This window comes from Argentina anserina, chromosome 3 (assembly GCF_933775445.1).
Source record: "Argentina anserina chromosome 3, drPotAnse1.1, whole genome shotgun sequence".
Taxonomy (NCBI): domain Eukaryota; kingdom Viridiplantae; phylum Streptophyta; class Magnoliopsida; order Rosales; family Rosaceae; genus Argentina; species Argentina anserina.
The window spans coordinates 15,151,293-15,167,374 of record NC_065874.1 but is presented as its reverse complement, the minus strand read 5'-3'; positions in this window follow the sequence as shown (position 1 = coordinate 15,167,374).

Genomic DNA, 16,082 nt, shown 5'->3' with positions numbered 1-16,082 from the left:
AAAAGTCACCGGTCGTTATTTTGTGTTAAATTTATTTGCTACTATGTTAAGAAACTTTACGAGTTCTATTTTATGTTGCTTTCATTCACCAAATTAGCTAATTTTATCTTGATTTTGTTAACTACTCTTTATGTATACTGGTTTTGCAAGTGAGAAGTTTTAAATATACACTGCATCTCTATTACTATAAGGCCAGCACCTCAAGTATTAACAAATTACGAACTTCTAAAAATACATTTTCACATCTCACATTGACATACAAATAAACAAAAATTTTATAGTCAAAACATAAATATTTTCAAAAAAATCACATATTCACAATAATAACCATCCATTTTTCCACACTTGGGTGTGGACAGTTTCTAGTTTATTTTAATACATACATACTTCTTAATACACTACTAATCTAAAATTCCATGTCAATTCTTCTCTAAATGCACACCCCAAAGTACCAAAATTAACCTTATATATATATATATCATGAAATATTTTATTATTTAGTATAATTATAATTAAACTAACATAGATATTTTTCAAATCTTTCACGTTTTTTGTTATAAACGTTTGATCATATAGGAACTTATTATTCAATAGTAAAGTCTTGTAACCCGACGTCTCTACTCAACTATGATATATGTATCAAAAACAATTCTACTATGTCATCAATCAGTTTGAAAATAGAACACATAGCTTAACGGAAGGATCATATAAGGTCCTTCATATAATTACCTTAATAGTCAAAACTCAGTTCATAATTTATGGAGAATAGATAGTATAGATTATAGAACAAATTCAACAAAGACGTCCGAGGTATATAAACAAAGACGTCTAAGTAAATTCAATTTTTCTTTTTTCATTTCTCTTTTTTTTTCTAATGATAATATGTTTATTATGGTCATTTAACTTACTTAAATCAGATTATATGAAAATTAAAATAACGAGGTGTATTAAGAGATATAAAATGTGTATTTAAAACCTTTATAAGGGCCTATTGAGTTATTATATTGTAAACGAGATGACTTAGCCATCTTAAAAACTTGAATTTAAACTTTCTTCTTCTTCTTTTTCCATTAAAAATCCTTTATCAAACTCTACTCTATTCTAACCTAGTTTTCCAAATAACTATCAGATTATAGTTTTATCAAAACATTGTACCTAACTTTCCGGAACCCTACCAGATTATAGTTTGTCACAACATTGTACTATAGTTTTTCCAAATGGACATATCCCCGGCCATCATGCAGCTTTCTAATTCTCCAAATACGAGTCATCCACCAACAAACCACACTAATAGAGCAATAGGCATAAAGAGATTGTTAACTAGAAGCAAGAACAATACTGACACTAGTAGTCACATAAGTCACAAAATACGTCAATCTGTAAATGATAAATTTCTACTGCGCAAACATTATTTCCACAAAGAAAGTGAGATGCCTAGCTAATAGAAGTAATAGGCAATGTCACAATGACACTCATTTGAGACACTAAGATAACCAAATTGTCTATATTCTTAATGTCAATATTTTTTCCTTTTCTATTTTTTGCATTTTTGGTAGTAGAGTTTCTATTTTCCATCTTGGGAGACTTGGACCATAACCCTAACATCCACCTGAGGAAATTTCCAACCTTAGAGACAAAAAAAATATCAGCCAAGTCTCACCATCCCCACCGTTAAACTCCACGGCCACGAAAATTCCTACACTCCCAACCGAAGCTTCCTCAAACTTTATCCTAAAACCCACATAAAAATTTCCTAAAAATGGCTGCTAAGTGAAGAAAATAACAATTAGTTTAATTCCCACTTGGGACCCGTACATCAAAAGAGTCCGAGCATTCTGATTAGCTGCAGGGAACACGTGACTGATTGCCGTTTGATTATTGGACGAGGCGGGTCCCGCCGTAGCAGACAAAGTTTTATCGGAAAAGGCGTGGGAGATTCGGAATCTTACGGAGCAATCATTCTGTGGAAGCGTACGCCTCGTCGTTCGCTTTCGAAAGGGACTTTTGGTTGGATGCCTAGTTGCCTACCATAGTGTGCTCTTTCATATAGTTATTAGGGTTAGGGAGGGAATTCTTTGTTTAATTTCTCTCGGCCATGGTCATGCAGCTAGCTAGTAGGAATTGATGTGATCGTCTCTTTCACTTACGGGTGTGTTGTGCAACTCATAGACGCTCAGTCCAGAATTCAGACACTCGGAAAGAGGCGGTCATAGTGGTGCCGCCGCACAAAGCTCTTTATTGGAAGGATTTTTTTTTGTTTGCAATTAAAACAACATGATTCATAACATTACTAATGTTCTGGTTCATATGATTTGGGCCATTTTTAAATGTAAGAACTTTTTTATGGGTTCGACCTTCAGAGTTGCTGTTTAAAATTTTTATTTTATTATTTGTAATAATTTCCTTCATTAGATTGTGTCTATTTATTTTTTTCTTTTAACGTTTCATACTTTTGGATTGGGTTTAGTGAAACTTATTCCAATCCAACAAATGAAACCTTACTTAAAAAAGAGTTTTTTTCACCAACAGTCCCTCAACTCTGGTGTACCTACCAATGTGATACCTCAACTCTTAATCGTACCAATGTGATACCCAGACTCTAGTATTGCTATCATTGAAGTACTTCCGTTAGTTTTTTTTAACTTTTCCGTTATCTTGGTGACGTGGCATGTACGTGAGGCCCACAAAGAGGGTTAAAAGACAAAATTAACCTCATCTGAGAGGAGCAATGTTTTTCCCGCCCTTTACCTTGAGAAAGACACCCAACAATTCCAATTTTGGCGCCAATTTTCCCTCCCTACTCCTTAATTTGTGTCTCTTATCTAAACTAAAGAACTACCGCCAACCAGTCGACCACAATCTGATAAAACCTAGATCAATCTCATTTTCTATTTTTACCCTAGCACTTGTTAAACTAACAGAATAAATATAGAAATTTATATGGAACATCTCATTTCCACAATCTCATAAGAATATAAAAACACATAACTTAACGAAATTCAAATACATGTTTAAGTACCATTAGTTGCTATGAATTTCGTTAAGTTATGTGTTTTTATATTCTTATGAGATTGTGGAAATGAGATGTTCCATATAAATTTCTATATTTATTCTGTTAGTTTAACAAGTGCTAGGGTAAAAATAGAAAATGAGATTGATCTAGGTTTTATCAGATTGTGGTCGACTGGTTGGCGGTAGTTCTTTAGTTTAGATAAGAGACACAAATTAAGGAGTAGGGAGGGAAAATTGGCGCCAAAATTGGAATTGTTGGGTGTCTTTCTCAAGGTAAAGGGCGGGAAAAACATTGCTCCTCTCAGATGAGGTTAATTTTGTCTTTTAACCCTCTTTGTGGGACTCACGTACCTGCCACGTCACCAAGATAACGGAAAAGTTAAAAAAACTAACGGAAATACTTCAATGATAGCAATACTAGAGTCTGGGTATCACATTGGTACGATTAAGAGTTGAGGTATCACATTGGTAGGTACACCAGAGTTGAGGGACTGTTGGTGAAAAAAACTCTTAAAAAAATATCTTATATATCTTTTATATGTTTGTAAACATAAAAACCGAAAGGATAATATATTTGTAAAATTTTATTTTGATGAGATTAGAATCGTAATATTCAATAAATAAACAAGATTTGTATACTTCTAATGAAATTACTTTCATAAATCATTTTTTATTATTTTTAAACGTTATTTTTTTATATGAATACGAAATGCCAATTTTTCTTTTCGTACCGGACTTTTGAAAATTTTGGACCGGCCCTGGATTTAAGTCATTGTAGTTATTTATTTATTTTGGGAGTAGTTCAGACTTTAGTTATTGTGGCCTAATTTACATTTTACAATGCTTTGTTTGAATGATCAAACTTTCTTATTTTCCGATGTAACACTATAAAGGGCCAATAATGTATCGGCATTACTCATGTGTGCCACGTTGCTGTCTATTTCTGTTGCATTGATACAAGGCCTACAGGTTCCATCCAAATATACAGGACATGTACCAAGTCCCCTTATCGGCTTATCCTCTTTAGTTTATCCAGACTCGAGAGCGGAGAGCTCCGTCGCGTGCCTCATGCTCGTGACTCATGCATGCATCATATATCTCATAACTCGGGCTGTCGAGCATGCATCGGGCCTTCTTGCATGCCTCATGACCATGCCTCATGCCGTCGTGCTTCATCATTGATTACCAACTTACCATGCACGAAAATGGATTGTCAATGTTCACTTTCTTTAGAAATGGCCACTATAAATTATGGATACTGAAATTTCACATCTAAATTACAAACCTCACACCCTTATCCAGAGGCGGAGCGGATCCATGATTGAAAAATGAGGTAAGCTAATTCATGCAAGATTCTTGGGCAAATGCCAATTTTTTTTTTTTTTGGTAATCTGTGCATGCACAAGTATGAGTGCATGAGAGAGGAGATAAATACATGATAGCTCAAGATACTTAACTTAGTGTCAATGACTATATAATCATTGTCATTAAACTCTATTTTATTAAGAATGAGTAAAAAGTAAGATAATACATGGCTAGAAAGAACTAAATTACAAAAAAAAATGTGGAAAAGAAAATAAGAAAAAGTTAAGTAAGAGAGAAGAAAACCAGCATTGGGATTCGAATCTAAGAAGCTTGGATTGTATGTTGAGGTACTTACCAACATAACTACCACACTCCAATTATATAGAGCACACAAAATCTAGTAAAAAGTCATGAATGTTGTCCGGGTTGCAGCCCATGTAGCCTCTTGAATAGGTCTGCCACTACCATCATTCATTTTTTACGAAAATGTCCAATATGTCTCTATTTTGAAATTTGAAGAGAAATAGGCACATTTCTTTTATAATTATTTTATAAAAATGGGTCACAATCCGTGGATTATAATTTAAGATGTGTAAAGTTTACTCCCCTAAATCATTTGATGCATAAGACACCCTTAATTAGGAGCAGAAATGTACATCAGGGAAGTCAAGCAAATACAAATCACAAGAAACTTCCATCTCAATATCGCATATAAAGTTCAGGTGCCAACCAATATGGCCATCAGTGCAGTGATGGATGAATGTGGTAGGCTGTCAGGGCTTAAGCCTATACATAATTTTAGATATTTATAGTATATAGGTACACAGAGTTTGCAAAAGTAGCTTTGGTTCAATTGGTTGGTAGTCCAATTCGCTATCCTCCTTAGATGTGGTTCGAATCCCCTTACAAACAGGTTTAAAACTCGTTTTTTTTCCTGATAAATTCTTCTTCCTTCCATTTCTTACTCGTTAAGCTTCATCATCATGCAATTTGGATAATAATATTTCGAAATTAGTATAGTGTTTACATTTTCTTATCCTTTATCTCTTTTGAATTTTCGTTGCTTATCATATTGTACATTGAGGGCAATGTAAGTTTTAAGTGTGGGGTGGGGTATACATCATTCGTTGTATTTTATTATTTGATGTTTACGTGTTTCGATTTTGTTGCTTTGATTTTCTTTTTTAGTGTTATTTTCGGTTTTGTTTTTCAATTTTTAGTGTTTTATTTTTGTTTTGAGTCCTAGGTATGCCTTTAACTGTTTAGGATAAGTTGATCTTTAAATTTATGGTTAATTACTCTTAAGGTGTTAGAATGTGGTTTCTTTTGGCCTACGATTTTCAAAGATGCATATCATTTTTGCATGACTTGTGATAGATGCCAACACATGAGAAATTTAGGATCTAGGGATTAAATGCCTATGACATCGATTATATATGTCGAAATATTTGATTGTTGGGGTATTGATTTCATGAGACATTTTCCTAACTCGAATGGTTTCTCGTACATACTCGTTTGTGTTAATTATGTTTCGAAATAGGTGGAAGCAAAAGCCACCCGTACTAATGATTCTCGAGTTGTTGCAGATTTCCTTCAGTCTAACATTTTATCTAGGTTCGGTATGTCGAGAGTTATCATTAGTAATGGAAGATCTCACTTTTGCAACCAGACCATTGAGGCGTTATTGAAGTATGGAATCAAGCATAAGGTTGCTATGCCTTATCACCCCCAAACAAGTTGATACGTCGAGCTATCTAATCGTGAGATCAAGAGAATTTTGGAGAAGTTTGTTGGACCATCATGCAAAGATTGGTCTTAATGATTGGATGCTGCTCTTTGGGCTATAGGACGACATACAAGACTCATCTTGGCATGTCACCATTTCGGTTAGTCTATGACAAGGTGTGTCATCTTCCTATGGAACTTGAACATCGTGCATGGTGGACTGTGAAGAATTTTAACATGGACATTGATGAGGCCGGATTGCATAGGAAGTTGTAATTGCCTGAGCTTGAAGAGATTAAGAATAAAGCCTATGATTCGGCAATGATTTACAAGGAAAAGACTAAAACGTTCTATGACCGTATGATTAGGAAGAAACACTTCGTCGTTGGGTAGAAAGTTCTTTTGTTTAATTATCGACTTAGATTATTTCTGGGCAAGCTCCGTTCTAGGTGGCTTGACCCGTTTGTTGTTACTAATGTTTTTCATTCTGGTGCTATTCATATCAAAAATATGGTGCATGGAAAGGATTCACGGTCAATGGACATCGCTTGAAACCGTATTATGAGAATTTTGTGGAGCATGACGTGGATGAGGCTTCTCTCCTTGATCCTACGGCAAGCAAGTGATCTTTTTGAGATAGTCTAGGCTATAGACTCTAAACTTAGGCCAATAAAGGAGCCATCAACGAGTGTTTACATTTTCTTATCCTTTATCTCTTTTGAATTTTCGTTGCTTATCATATTGTACATTGAGGGCAATGTAAGTTTTAAGTGTGGGGTGGGGTATACATCATTCGTTGTATTTTATTATTTGATGTTTACGTGTTTCGATTTTGTTGCTTTGATTTTCTATTTTTAGTGTTATTTTCGGTTTTGTTTTTCAATTTTTAGTGTTTTGTTTTTGTTTGAGTCCTAGGTATGTCTTTAACTGTTTAGGATAAGTTGATCTTTAAATTTATGGTTAATAGATGATCATGATATTGAATTGAACTTAGTTGTTATTTGATGGTTAATCGATGTGTAGAGATTATACGAACATGTAGTAGATGAGGATTTTGAAACTTAAGTACAGAATGAGCATGTTTCTTACATGTTTGGATTCATGTAACCTATGTGAGTTTCGAGCCATATATGTGTCTTTCTTTGAAGCGTTTTATTCTATCGTTTCTTGGCTTTATAATCTCATTATATGTATTTTGATCAATTCATATGTCATAAAATTACAATGAACTAGAGAATGATAGAACTTACTTTGTGAAACTTTCGAAACTTTATTTCATAATATACTATGATTTTGAAAATGATTGTTGGATCTTTTTAGGATTCCCACCACTTAAGCCAAAAGCTGTATTCCCTATTTGTGCCTTGCTTGTGACACCTTAGTGTTAACCATTTGAGCCTACGTTAAGCCTTTTCTTTCATTACCAACATGTTATACCCTTGCTTAGTATAGTTATATCTTTACCTTGTCTGTAAGGCTTGACAGAGTTGATTCTTGGAGTTAATATGGAGTGATGATTTGATTCAAATTTGGGGTTATGCTATTGTATGAATGTTGTGTCGTATGAAAGTATGAGAAAAATGGATTGATGCCGTGAAAGAAAAAGATATATACACGGCTTGAAAAAAAAAAAAAAGAATGAAAAGATGTCACGGCATCAACATGTTGTTTTAGTGAATTTGGAGTTGTGATGTATTTGTTGAAGACTTAATAATGTTATACTTTAGCCTTTGTTCGTTTTCACATTGTTTCGATGATGACTGCTTGGTAAGAATAAAATGTGTTAAGTGTCTATGTGCTTAGACTACTGCTTAGAACCCTAATTGCATGATCCAACCTTAGTTGTTCATGAGTAAGTCTCGGCATGATTTTAAAAGGAGGACTAGAATTTGTTTTCAGTTTCTTTGTATGATTTGTTTTGGTGATGATTTGTGTATGGGTTGATTGATCACATGTATATATTAGTTTAGGTTTTATTTTATGTTGTTATCTTTGAATGCCGAACCTATATCTCAAACTCTTTTATATCTTAATGAATTCGTTGTTAAATGTTTGTGATTCTATGCCCTGGTTGGATCTTCGGTTTGTGAACGATACCCTCTTATTTTATACTACTTACGATGCTTATATGGTTAAATATTGATATCGAGTAATCGAACCGATTAACATGACCAAAAGATAGCCACTTTCTTGATCTTAAATGTAATTCTAGTCAGGATGAAAATGAGAGTGATTATACCTTCAAGTGGTCTAGCCCTAATGACTTCCTGCAATGCTCATCAAACATGCAAGGTAGACCCATTGCTGTAGAAGTAAATGAAGAAAATTCGGACACCTAAAACAAATAAAACCATTAGCCTTACATCAGATAACATCCTAGACGCTACAACAAACACCATTCAGAGATAGTCGGTTGAAAGAGAGATATACCAGAGATTCCAGCAAAATAAATCCAGCAAACTGCACATCTACACCATGAATGCCATAAACAGCTTGATTTACCTGTTCAACATGACATCACTAAATATCAATAAAGACCTCAAGAATGGAATTGGATAATGTATCAAACAGTGGAGTAGCAGCTTGACTATAGAATAGAATGAACACAACTGGTTTTTTGTTTCTAAAATTGTATAATCAAGAATGGAGTTCACACTATAATTTTAACAAAGTAAATCAGATTTCTTATATATGATTGAATGAACACAACTGGTTTTTGGTTCATATAATTGTAGACTCAAGAATGGTATTCACATTAAATTCTTAAGTGAGTCAGGTTTCTTATATACATATATATAATCAAGCACCTGATAGAAAAATTCCTCTCCTCAGCAGCTGAGAAATCAAGCCTACATTTAAATTTACTTACAAAATAAGTTTCCAAAATCTCGCTTTCTTCATAAATTCTCTCTTCTTATGACTTCAAATACCAAAAACTGTTTTAGTAAAATACAAAGTGCAAACAGAGCTTGTAAAATGTAACCAAGGACCGCTTATACAGACCTATGAAAACAGATGCATAAAATTACCATGATAACAGCATGTAAATCATAGGCAAATCGTTAGATCAATCAAATTACCATGATAACAGCTTCAGATAAAGGCTCCACAAGTAAATAAGCACATAGTACTTAGAATTCTCAAGTCTCATCTATAAAATAGAATCTCTGCTGCTCATTCGCATATCTCTGTATTTCCATGGACCCTAGGTACATGATCCAATCAGAGTGGGCTAGAAAATCGCTTGTACGGCATCCATTTAATAATATATTTTGCATTATCTTTTCCATGGACCAGTCCTCCCACATAGATCAACCATGCAAGCATAGTGCTCCAAATCAGTAGTTTTTGACATACATACTCACCAACCTTTTGAATATAATTTGATCGTGGATTACAAAGCCCTGATGGCTACATGCTGATAAAATGGAAACCATGGTTACATGATGTGGTTTGATGTTTGAACTATTCATCTCTTCAGATTCACTTGAATGCAACTTTTCCCTCCCCCTGTACTTATTCATTGAATCAAATACCCATTTAGCTTCTATAACCCTGGATTGATCTACTATACATGTCCATAAGATTATGGAATAGCAATTAAGCATGAGTTGCAGTAAAATTCCTTCCTTTGAGAGGATTGCCAATGGATCTGTCAATTGCAACGTAATTGGAGTAAATACGAATGAGGTTTTCTCCTCTCCATCCATTGGAAATAACCAGAAATCATGGAGCTCTAATTTAACTTTAATCTATCTATCTTCTACGAATTACAACAAAGTTAGAAATGCCTCCAGTTGAATGAAACTGAGTCTCATATGAGCAAGCAACTCTAGAACAGCCTTAAAATTTCTGCTCTCGAGCAATTTTCAGCTTTGGTATTCCAAGTTAAAATACTTATTTTCAGTACCATATATCTGTAAAGTTGCAAACAGCTCAATTATTGCATTTCAAGAGTTTTTCACATTCTCTTGGGGCATTTTGTCAACCGACTAACGAGCAACACAGATTTTTGCCAAAACTTTCCATACATCCATGGACAAAGGTGAATTATGCACCAACAATTCAGTCTCTTTACTCAATTATCAAAACCATGTTCATGGTAAGTATCAAAAGGCATCCACATATTATGAAATCAAAAATGGGGTTTAGGTAATGAATGGTATACCTGGATAAAGAGAGTAATCAAAAGAGGGAGGCAACCAGGTGCTTTCGGGAATAGAAAGACTTGAATCGATATGAAATATTAGTGGTGGAAGAACCAAGATGCCATCTCTGATCACTATCAATACAAGACAAGTCCACTGCGAGTTTCTTTGTTAAACCTTTTGAAACTTAGAAGGCAGAAAATCTCAGTGGTATCAATAGGCGACAAGCCATTGAACTATTGCTCTCAATGACTTGTTTATTACGACCCCAAGCTGCGCAAAAAAAAAAAAATATTAGAATGGCAACAATTTCAATAACATAAACCCACAAGCAACACTTTCAGTTTTCTTCCCGAAAGTGTTAAAATTCCAAGGCAACATGTATGAAGCGTGCTATTAATCTTCAAAGACAACCTTTTAGAGACCATTTCCAACTAGTATTTCGAAAATTCAATCTCTTTACTCATTTTTCAGAAACATGTTCATTTTAAGTTTCAAAAGGTATCCACATAGCATGAAATTAAAAAAAGAGCTTAGTTCTTGAATGTGGTACCTGAGTAAAGAGAAAAAACTTTTAAAAAAGAGGGAGGCAACCAGGTGTTTTTGGGAATGGAAAGACTTGAACCCTCACGATTTGTTAAACCGACAATGGTCTGTAGACATCCTTGCTAGATGAAATAGTTGTGGTAGAGGAAAAGGCGACCTCCGATGATTATCACAGAAGCATCTATCTCTGAGTCTGTAGACATTCTTTGCTAAAAACCAATAAGGCAACAATCGTTTAAACATAAACTCAAAAGGCAGCAAACGTCAGCGGTATCAATAGGCAACAAATCATTGCACTACTGCCTCAATAATTTGTATGTCATGACCTGAAGTTAGGACAAAAATCACTTGAGTGGCAATATTTTCATTATCACAAACTAACAAGCAACATCAGTATCCCTCCCCAAAACTAGTGCATCAATGAGTGTTGGGATTATAATCAATTGAGTGTTGAAATTCCGACTAATATGGCAACCAATTTTTAGCGTGCTATAAATCTCGGATGCAACTTAAAAGGACAATTTGCGACTGATTTCGATAAGGTCAAAAGGCAACCTGATTACAATTCTTACTTTGTAAGAATAAAAATGGGGGGACTAACGAGAGTAGAAACCCCTATTGGAAATAACCAGAAATCATGGAGCTCCAATTTAGCATTATCCTATATATCTTCTACCAATTGCAACAAAGTTGGGCATGTCTAATATCTTTGCACCTATCCAGTTGAATAAAACTGAGTCTCATATAAGCAAGCAACTCTAGATTCTGCTCTTAAGAAATTTTTAACATCGGTGTTCCAAATTAAAATACTTATTTTCAGTACCATATATCTGTAATTTTCCAAACAGCTCAATCATTGCATTTCAAGAGTTGGACATGCCTTGTATCTTTGCACCTGTCCGGTTGAATAAAATTGAGTCTCATATGAGAAAGCAACACCAGAGAAGCCTTAAAATTTCTGCTCTTAAGCAATTTTCAAAAGGCATCCACATTAAAAGGCATCCACATATTATGAAATCAAAAATGGTGTTTTAGTTCTTCAATGATGTACTTGGGTAAAGAGACAGATCAAAATAGGAGGGAGGCAACCAGGTGAATTTGGGAATAGAAAGACTTGAACCCACATGATTTTTTAAGTCGACAACGGTCTTGGACCTCCATACGAGATGAAATATTAGTGGTGGAGGAAAATGCCATCTTCGATCACTATCAATAGGCGACAAGTCCCACTGCTTGTTTCTTTGTTAAAACTTATAAGGCAACAATTTTATCAACACTTTTCAGCAGCATAAACTTAGAAAGGCAGAAAATCTCAGCGGTATCGACAGGTGACAAGTCATTGCGCTACTGGCTCATTGTTGCGACCTCAAGTTTGGGCAAAAACTATTCAGAATGGCAACAATTTCATTAACATAAACCCACAAGCAACACTTTCAGTTTTCTCCCCTAAAGAGTGTTTAAATTCCTAGTAAGGCAACATGGATACGGCACGCTTTTAATCTCAAAGGCAACCTTTAAGGAACCATTTCAAACTAGTATATTGAAAATCCAATCTCTTTACTCAATTTTCAGAAACTGGTTCATCGTAAGTATCAAAAGGCATCCACATAGCATGAAATGAAAAATGGAGCTTATTTTCTGAACGTGGTACCTGAGTAAAGAGATAAATGAAAAGAGGAGGGAGGCAACCAAGTGTATTTGGGGATAGAAAGACTTGAACCCTCACGATTTCTTAAGCCAAACAATAGTCTGCAGACATCCTTGCAAGATGAAATGGTTGTGGTGGAGCTAAATGCAACCTCTGATCTCTATCACATAAGCATCCATCTGAGTCCAATGTGAGTGTCTTTACTAAAACAGATAAGGCAACAATCGTATCAACATAAATATAGAAGGCAGCAAATCTCAGTAGGTATCAATAGGCGGCAAATCATTGCACTACTGCCTCAATGACTTGTATGTGGCCACCTCAAGCTGGGCAAAAATCACTTGGGTGGCAACATTTTCATCATCGTAAACCGACAAGCAACACTTTCAGTCTCCTCCCCCCAACACTACCGCAAGTGTTGGGATTATAATCAATAGTGTGTTAAAAATCCGACTAGTATGGCAACAAATTTTCAGCATGCTATAAATCTCGGAGGCAACTTTTTTAGGGACTATTTCCGACTGATTTCGATAGGGTCAAAACTCAAAAGGCAACCTTAGTACAATTGTTACTTTGTTTGACAACAATAATGGGACCGACGAGAGGAGAAACCCCTCAGAATTTGAGTAGCACGAAACCCAATCAAACATGATTCCTCAACCTCAAAAAACAAAGAGGGAGCACCAATAGTTCAAATTCGAATTTCACGCATGTCTCAAAGTTACTGGGTTTTTCTCCTCCTAAATTTACCGAGACAAATCTGATTAAGGGTCAAAATAATAATCGAATGGCAACAATTGAAACCCACGGCCGCGAACATAACTGAAATTAAATCAAAGATAAAACATAATCAAAGCCCTATGTATGGAATTGAATAGAAAGTAACTCAGTGTGAGATTTAGTGGAATTGAGAAAACGATTACCGAAACTGAGATGAATGAAACGAAAGAGAAAGAAAGGGACGATTTTACCTGGTGGTGGCGGTGGAAAACCGATACTTTGAAATTCAAATTTGAATCTCAGAGAGCTAAAGTAAAACCGAATGAGAGACCCAGGCACCCAGCTCATACATATAATGGCCTCTTTTACAACCGAACGTTAACTCTGCCATTCTAATTGTGCCAGCTGTCCACTCTTAACAAGATTCTAATCTATTAGTTAACTCCTTCCCCCAAGTCAATTGTTTTTAGTTAATCAAATTTAAATTGCTTTAAAAACATATGAAATGCAGTAAAATCGTCAAATAAAGTTCAATTTATACCACTGAGGATATCTTTAAGTAGGGGTGGGAGTTGGTACCGAAAAAATGGTACGGGAATCGACCGTCTCGTGCTAAATACCCACGGGTCGGGACAAATCGGTAAAATGTCTTCATTCCGTACCGAATTTAATACCGAAATTTTATAAACGATACGGTTCGGTATATGTATAATTCGTACCGAATGTATAAAATATATTAAATATATGCATTTTCAATATTGTTTTTAATTTTTTAGGTCTACATTGTACTTTTAAAGACTTAGAATGTTAATTTACATTAGCTAATAGTTATAAATAGATAGAAATATATGCAAAAGTGTACAATTTTACCGAACCGAACCCATCCTGAATCGATATGTACAGGTTCGGTTCGGTATTAAGTTTCAAATTTATGATCCCGAACCGAAACCGAATAAATTATCGGTATCGGTATCGGTATCGGTATCAGCCGAATCCCGAACCGAACCGTACCGGTCCCAGCCCTATCTTTAAGCTGTTTATATATAAGGCTGTGTTTGGTTCATGTAATGGAAAGAAATTTGTGGAATATTAATTTCTTGTCAAGTTTCTCTTCCAATGTTTAGTGTTGATGGGGAGAAGAATCAAACATTCAGTATATTTTCTTATAATACCTCATATATGGTAAATAAAGCAGGGTAATTTAATCTAAAATTTTAATAATGATTGTGGATTTTAGTTGAGAAAATGATTCCATAGAGGGTGGGGAGGGAATCACTTTCCCCCTATTTTCCAATCATTTTGGAACCGATTTCCTTTCCCTCTTTTTTTCTTGAGCTCCTAAACAAAGGAAAAGAAACATTTTCATTTCCCATGCCATAGTTTTATTGAAACAAACATGGCCTGAATGTAAGCTGAGCAAACAACAATCAAATTAACACCTTATAGATTGTTTTTTTTTCTAAAAAGCCAATGCTTTTTTTTTAATCAAAAAATCAGGAAATATTATTTAATAAGCAGAATTAAGATAAAATACCATAAAGCCGACAAAACTAGTCAATATCACCACGACTCACCCACTTTTCAAAACCGATTACAATACTTTAAATAACAAACTCAAACTAATGTAGAAGAAAGATTAAAATGTACCAACCACACCAACTTGAACTTGCCCTTAAATTAAAAAAAAAATACATACTCCGCATGCATCATGCACCTCCTCAAGGACCGCAGTCTTGTTTTTCTTTGCCGCCTTCTTCCAAGTTGAAGCTTTGTTCTCGGTCTTTTCATGAGCCCCCAATTTTAACTCCCTTGCAGCCCTAGGCTTGTTCCTACTACCCTTAGGACGACTAAACTTGCGCTTAGCCTTCAGGAGAGACCCACAATTTCCCATCCTTATACTGAACAACAATCGCCATATTCTATTCGACCGAAATAACATTAGACTGAATGTATTTCTTCCTTGGACGTCCAAGCTCAGTTGTTGCTAATCTCTTCAAATGGTTCACCAAAACAAGAATCAGAGCCACCGATTTGAAAGCAGTTGGTCTCACACCACCCAATTGGACATGTGTATCACCAAAAGGGTTTGTAACCCCATACCTTGCCACTTGGCTCCACCAGCGGTGCAACTTGGTACAGCGCCAGAGCCAAATATTTGCCCAACTTTGCCTCTGCCTCAGTGGGCCCCGCAATAGTCGACCTCAGATCCACAGTTACAATTTCCAATCCCATCTTCGACGTCGGCTCCGAGGCGCTAGCACCATCCTTCACCAATTGGGATTTTGGGTTAGGAGACCCAGAGTTAATAGACAACCCCGCCAAGTTAAGAGACAATCCCTGCATCAACTCCGCACGTTCTCATGTTAAAATAGCCCACAAGCTTTGCAAAAAACCCTTGATCTTTTCAAACACCAGAGACAATTCTATGTTCAGAGAGTCGGAAGCTTCAAACAACATCCAAGTTCGAATTCTATCCCGCACGTCAAACCGAATGTTAACACGTTGTTCCTCCTCCTGGCGATACATAGCAGGGAAATCCATTAATGAAATTATGAAGAGATGCTTAGCTCTAACTTACTTCCAACTAAATTTGCATTAAATCATAAATAGCCACAGGCTCTTGCATTAATGTTAAAGTTTTATCAGAAGATCGGGACAAGCCCCTGAACGCTGCAAATTCGCTATACCTTTTACCTGAGAAGCAACAGGTCTGCTTTACTGCAGCGTGTATCATTGCCTTTATCTCTATCTTTCCAGTGCGATCATAGTTTAATATTTGTGTTTTGTAAGCTCTCACTGTTGTCGAACTTATGAATCTTCGTATTTTATTCACACATCGTATGTTTTTTCTCTTTGATGTCTAATTTTTATATGGTGATATTCGTTTACTTTATTTTTATTTGGTTGTTGTTAAAGGTATCCTAGTTTCATACAACACGTAAGTTTCTGTATATGTTGGTGTGTTTTTTAAATGTTTT